General features: G+C 44.9%; 1 long non-coding RNA gene across 1 annotated transcript; it reads left to right on the top strand.

The window, feature by feature from the left end:
- Positions 1–3,951: 3,951 nt before the first annotated feature.
- Positions 3,952–6,749, top strand: LOC120976866 (uncharacterized). Its single transcript, XR_005773461.3, has 2 exons — positions 3,952–6,309; positions 6,382–6,749. It is a non-coding gene; the product is annotated as an uncharacterized lncRNA (long non-coding RNA).
- Positions 6,750–7,222: the final 473 nt, after the last annotated feature.

Genomic DNA, 7,222 nt, shown 5'->3' with positions numbered 1-7,222 from the left:
TCCTCATGCCAGCATGCCCTAGCCTCCGATGCCAGAGCTAGCACTCTGAAGCTTTTGCTAGAAGACATACGGCCAACTATGGTCCAACTGAGAAATCTACCATATACAAATCGTCTTTTCGATACCCTTCGAAGACTAGAGATTTGTCAGATTCCATAAGCACAAGGCAACGATATTTTCCAAATATCACAATCATGTTCAGATCACAAAGCATTGAGATAGACATTAAGTTGAAACCAAGGGATTCAACAAGCATCACTTTATCCATGTGCTGATCCTTTGAGATTGCAACTCTACCTAGACCCAATAGCTTGCTTTTACCAGTGTCAGCAAATGTGATGTGACTCTTGTCAGATGGACGTAGGGTTGAATCCATGAGAAGACTTCGATCACTAGTCATGTGGTTAGTGCATCCACTATCCATAATCCATTCTGAAGCCTTTGGTGTCATACCCTACAGTGCAGTTTGGGGGATAAGCTTCACCAAGGGTATTGTGAAGCATAAACATTTGACGAACAAGCGGATTATGAAAGTTCATATTTTGGTTAGTTTAAATAGGATGTTTGTCAAGGAATCCTGGGATGAAATACATAGTAAGACCATTTTGGCATTTTATCTTGCATCCCACAAGATGTTTTAGGTCCCCAGCATAAGCATCAGAATCCTTTGATTTCCGGCTGGAGACCTTTCCGTGCAAAAGAGAGTTAATTTTTCTTAATCACCCACATTTTCATGGGTGGCTTAGAAGCAATGAGTCTAAGTGCAGCATATGAGAACTTAGGCTTTGGAGCCCTAGAAAATAGCCTTGCAGGAGGTGAATAATACTCATCAGAATAAGCAGAAAAGCTCTTGGTCTTATGAACATAGCGTCTTGATGAAACACGTTCATATTCATAAGTCTGAGTATGGTTTCCCTGCAAAATATTGGCGTTAGGGTGACTCTGGTGAGTCCTCTGTCTGTATGAAGCCTCTGGACCATTTGAAACCTTTGGTCTGGGGTTTGTCTTCTTCCCAAGTGGCGTCACATGATGACATTCACAGGAAGTTTCTCAAGACAACTTTTGGGCACCCAGATCTTCTTCAAAGGTTATCCATTCCTGCAGTTAGTACCAATATTCCTAGCAAACACTTCACCATTCTGATTCTTAAACAGTATATAGTTTGCATCAAAGGATTCATCAATGATAATCGAGTTAGCACAAGTGAAGCCAGATAAGGTAGATGGATCCACTGAAGGTCCCTTTGCAGCAACCCGTGTGGTTTTGGGGTACTGCTCAGGCTTCCAGTAAGAACCATCAACATTCATTTTCCTCTCGAACCCAACACCCTCTTTCCTAGGGTTTTAGTTCAGAATCTATTTCTTGAGGACATCACATAGTGTCTGATGCCCTTTGAGACTTTTGTACATTCCTGTTTCAACCAATGTCTTCAACCTGGCATTCTCATCGGCAATAGTAGTGGTATCCTCAGTGGAGGGGTTAGTTACCACATCAGCAATTGAAGATATTGCAACAGTAACAGCAGTAGAACATTCAGCAACGGAGACAACATTATCACGCTCAAGACATTTTAGACATGGTGGTTCAAACCCTTCCTGAGCGGAACTGGTCTGTTGAGCGTGGAGTGACTCGTTCTCCTTTTGAAGATCTTCATGAGTCGCTCTGCTACCTTTGAAGAGAATCATAGGAGAGTTTTTCATGAGTAGTTGAGAGTGTTTCATGACGACTTTCAAGTTCCTTGTACTTAACATGAAGATTTTTAATGTCTTCAATTAAGGACTGAGTTCGGGTCATTTTCGCGTCCAACAGGTCATCGCTTTTGTCTAGCAACTTTTGAATATGTTCCATAGCAGTTTGTTGTTCAGTTGCAATTTTAGCAAGTGTTTTGTAGCTAGGTTTAGATTCACATTCAGAGTCATCTTCACTTGATGTTTGAAAGTAAGCATCGCGTGAGTTTACCTTGGCACCTCGTGCCATGAAGCAGTAGGTGGGAGCAGAGTCATCACATCATTAGCATCAGCGTTGGTGACGAGGCCATTGTCTTTAGTGTTGAAGATGGACTTGGCGACATAGGCTGAAGCTAGAGCCAAGCTTGCCATGCCTGAATCAGACTCCTCCTCACACTCCACCTCCACCTCCTCAGAAGCAGACTCCTCCTCTGAATCCATCTCCTTGCCACAAATGCACGAGCCTTGCTTGATGAGCTCTTCTTGTGTGATGAAGACTTCGACGAAGACTTGGAAGAAGACTTTGAGGATTTCTTCTTCTTCTTGTCATCAGAATCATATTCCTTGCTCTTCTTCTTCTTCTTGGTCTCATTGTCCCACTGTAGACACTCAGAGATGTATTGATCAGGTTTCTTGCATTTCTGGCATGTTCTCTTCTTGTGGTCACAAGTGGAAGCTTCATCATTTCTTGAGCTAGATCTTGAAGACTTTCTGAACCCTTTCTTCTTGGTGAACTTCTGGAACTTCTTCACAAGCATAGCAAGCTCCTTTCCAATGTCTTCAGGATCCCCAGAACTGCAGTCAGAGTCTTCTTCATATGAGGAAACAACCGTTGCCTTCAAAGCGCGAGTTCGGCCATAGTTGGGACCATAGATATCTCTCTTCTCAGATAACTGGAACTCATGTGTGTTGAGCCTCTCAAGTATGTCAGACGGATCGAGAGTCTTGAAGTCAGGACGTTCTTGAATCATCAGGGCCAGGGTGTCGAATGAGCTGTCAAGTGATCTCAAAAGCTTCTTGACGATTTCGTGCTTGGTGATCTCAGTGGCACCGAGTGCACGAAGCTTATCAGTGAGGCGATCAAACGTGAGCTGGACATTCTCATTGTCATTTCTCTTGAAGCGGTCGAAGAGGTTGCGAAGAACATCAATCCTTGAGTCTTTCTGGATTGAGACGCCTTCGTTGACCTTGGACAGCCAGTCCCAGACTAGCTTCGCAGTTTTCAGAGCAATCACACAGCCATACTATCCTTTGGTCAGATGACCACAGATGATGTTCTTGGCGGTCGAGTCCAGTTGAATGAACCTCTTGACATCAGCAGCGGTGACACATTCACCGACCTTGGGAACGCCGTTCTTGACGACATACCAGAGGTCGACGTCAATGGCTTCAAGATGCATACACATCTTATTCTTCCAGTAGGGGTAATCAGTGCCATCGAAGACAGGGCACACAGCGGAGACCTTGATTATCCCTGCAGTCGACATAGCTAAAACTCCAGGTCGTTAAACTGAATCACACAAAACTAGGGAGCACCTTGCTCTGATACCAATTGAAAGTGCTAGTTATCGACTAGAGGGGGTTGAATAGGCAATTCTTATGAAAGTCTTCACAACACGGGGGCTTTGAAGACAACCAGTAGAAATGAACCTATTGATATGCAGCGGAAGGTAGACTACACTAGACAAGCCATAGTCAAGTAAGCAATGAAGTGAAAGCACGAAGACTATCGGCAGCTAGGTAGTATGGATCAGGATGGAAGATAGTATGAAGCCAAACATTACACGGTTTTCAAGCAGTGAAGACACTCAGATCATGCAAGCAGGCAATGACTTCACGAAGACAAACTGTAAGTAAAGGGAAGGGAAGGATAGAACCAATTTCTTGGTGAAGACAAGGATTTGGTAGACCAGTTCCAGTTGCTGTGACAACTGTACGTCTGGATAGGGAGGCTGAGATTTAACTCAGAAGACCGCATCTTCACCTTATTCCCCTTGAGCTAAGAACACTTAGTCCTCGCCCAATCACTCTGGTAAGTCTTCAAGGTAGACTTCCAAACCTTCACAGACTTTGTTCACTGGCAATCCACAATGGCTCTTGGATGCTCAGAACGCGACGCCTAACCGGCTGGAGGATTCACAGTCCTCAAGTGTAACAAGTCTTCAGGTCACGCAGACAGAAAGACTTCAGTGATGCCTAACACTCTTTGGCTCTGGGTGTTTTGGGCTTTGTCCTCGCAAGGATCTCTCTCTCAAATCCTTCGGAGGTGGGTTGCTCTCAAACGACAAAAGCCGTGCACTGACTCTGAGCAGCCACCAATTTATGGTGTAGGGGGTGGGCTATTTATAGCCAGGAGGCAACCCGGCTTGATTTGTCCGAAATGACCCTGGGTCACTAAGGAACTGACACGTGTCCAACGGGCAGATTTCAAACACACGCGACAGCTTGACTTGGGCTACAAGTAAAGCCGACTCATCCAGCTCTGGATAAGATTTGATCTCATTGTCTTCGCTCGAAGACATAGGATTTGGTTGAGCATCACATCAGCCACTCTGACTTTGTTCACCTGGACCCCACTTAACAGTACGGTGGTTCCTATGACTGAACAAAGAAGAAAAGGAAACTATGAAACAACTATGTCTTCGTACTCCATAGTCTTCATGTGAATGTCTTCTCATGTCATAATCTTCAGTGTGAATATCTTCACAAACCACCATTGTCTTCAATGTCTTCACACATTTTTAGGGGACATCTTTGGTAGGTAAACCGAATCAATATGGGACTACTACATGTGTTATCCTGCAATTCTCACAAACACATTAGTCCCTCAACCAAGTTTATCGTCAATACTCCAAAACCAACTAGGGATGGCACTAGATGCACTTACAACGGCAGTATCTAGCGGAGTAAAAATACGCTCTTCAAATAAAACAGTGCTACCTCTTGGTGAAGATAGCACCCCGGTTGTACATGCACAAGAACCAGCACTACCACACATAACTCGGACTCTCGTAGATTGTACCCCTACTACGACGGACAGAGAACCAGCTTCACTCAATCTAGCTCCAATCGCAGCAGTTAGTAACCCAGTTCCAGTTGACACAGCACCATCTCCACCACAGAGCTCCCAAACAAGAGCAATTAGTAAGGCAACTCCAGTGCCCAAAGCGCCAGGACTACCATGGCGAACACCAACTCCACCAGTTAGTACACCTATTCCTATGGACAAAGCAGAACTAGCCATTCATAGTTTAGCATCTATCGCATTTGATGTTGTTAAATCCTATGTGTGTATCTTCCCATCATGGAAATATTGAAGATGAAGGAAAAATCCAGTTGCAGGTGTTCATCCATGAGTTATGTGTAAGTAATGTTATTCAACAATTACTTTGGTTTGTCCCATACATTCTATCTCCATGCTGGTTATAATAGTGCAAATGTTCCCATTTTTCTCTATAGAGAAGGACCGATTTGGAAACTCAGGATGAGGTAACCTGTGCTAATACCTCTGCTATCTTCAAGAATGCTTTGTGGCAGTACCGAAATTAACTAAAGAAAACGTACTTCACTGGCAAGGAAACTCATCAAATTCCCTTACTTTCTCCTGAGACACATTTACGGGAAAATGACTGGGAACGCCTTATTCTGTACTGGTCCCGAGGAAAGAATGTGGTACGGTCTATGAGATCATTTTTTATTTTGAAGTACAATATGCCTGCGTCTTACTATACTCTGTTCGTGTAGAACAAGTGCTTAAACCTGAAGAACAACTGTTCTCATTTAAGATTCCATTGCTATGGTGCATACTGATTTGCTCTTGTATCACTGTATTTACTCATCTTTCCCTAATAATAAAGTACGGATCGACTCCATGGGTTCACCGTCACAATACGCTTCTTCCCGTGAATTTACGCTTTCAGTTTGAATTTAAAACATATACGCGAGGTGGTACTAAAAAACCGTTTCGTTCGCTGGTGACAATTGTTTCTGAGCGTTTTTGTAAAAAACCCTTGTACTGTTTGCTATTCAACCCGCAGTGCTGTTTTAAGCGGTCAACGGAGAAAATGTTTCATTGTAAAGAAAAACACTAGCAGACACGAAGACGGACATCTCCTCCCGGATGCGTACGGGCATGGCGCCGCCGCCTCCACGCGCGAGCCAGCGGATCAGGGAGGGGGTGCTCCCCGGGTGGACAGCTGCCTCGCCTTCACCCCCTCCTTTCCCCCATGCAGGAACGAGCTAGGGTTGGAGCCGCCGCCTCTCCGGCCTGCCCACCGGTGCTCCATCCGCCCCTCTTCTCCATCATCTACCCCCACCACTACTCCTCCCAGGCCCAACCATGGTGGATGACATGCTCCCGGCGCTCCATCCTCCCCTTCTCCATACTCCCTCCCTATTCCGTCCCCCACCCCTACTCCCCACAGGTCCATGGGGAGTGAGCGTGCGCGGGCGGCATTGGTGGACGAGTTGGGGTTGCGTGATGGACCTGAAGTACTGCCTCCCGGCACCTCCATCGTCGTCACGGCTACCAACTTCTTTGCCCCCCTGCCCCAAGTACTACTTTTCAGCAGATGCGGCCGAGGTGAGTGACTCAGCTTCTCTCTGTTTGCTACAGAGACAGATTTAGGGTCAGATTTGATTCGTTTGTATTCAGGTAATTGGTCAAGGCGAGAATGATATGCCACTGTTGATGCTGGAGGTTGTGGCAATTTTCTATGATAGCTCAAATTGGTTGATGATGCAGCGCAAGTAGCACAAGTCATCATGTCCACTGCCTAGCATTGAATACCAGGTTCAGTCTTCATGATTTCTTACTTGATCCATGATTTCTTACTTGATCTATAACTCATTACTTTTAAAATCTGGGTATCATAGAGTTGGTGTATATCAATCATGTAAGGGGGCAAGGAACCAAACTGTGTAAGACGGACTTGTACTAACCTGTACTCATATTAGTCCAACGCTTGTTGAATATTGCTTGGAGATTTGCGCTTTCAAAGAAATGAAAATCAGTCTGTCTAATTTGGGCGTGTACTACCGTTGCGCGTACTTTTTTCTGTTTAAACTGGGCGTCCAATCTCTATAAGTTGGGCGTTGCCTGTACTTTATAGTAGTCCAATGTTTGCCAGTGCCTGCTTTGATTCCCTGTTTGATGTAAATCCATGAACAAATAAGTTCATGAACAAGTTCCTGTCTGATCCCTGTTTGATTCAAGTTTGAAAGATTCATAGATGCTACACTTCAGTTAGCAAGTGAACAAAAAGCTAGGACTGATCTTTTCGTCTGTTTTGTGCCAGTGAGTAAATGTTTTGTATAGAAAATCAGTGCTTGAGATTGCATATGTGTAATCTCTGATGCATTGCGTGACAGACTGGAGGCGCGGACTGCCCTGCCCCAAATTTGACGTCGCCGCCTACCAATGCGCAGCACACACCCGCCCAACCCGGCCTACATCTTGATTGTAAGTTTCATGGATGGTGATGGTGCAAACGAGA

Source organism: Aegilops tauschii, chromosome 1, assembly GCF_002575655.3.
Source record: "Aegilops tauschii subsp. strangulata cultivar AL8/78 chromosome 1, Aet v6.0, whole genome shotgun sequence".
Lineage (NCBI taxonomy): Eukaryota > Viridiplantae > Streptophyta > Magnoliopsida > Poales > Poaceae > Aegilops > Aegilops tauschii.
The sequence above is the reverse complement of the archived record's forward strand: the minus strand, read 5'-3'. Positions and strand labels throughout refer to the sequence as shown.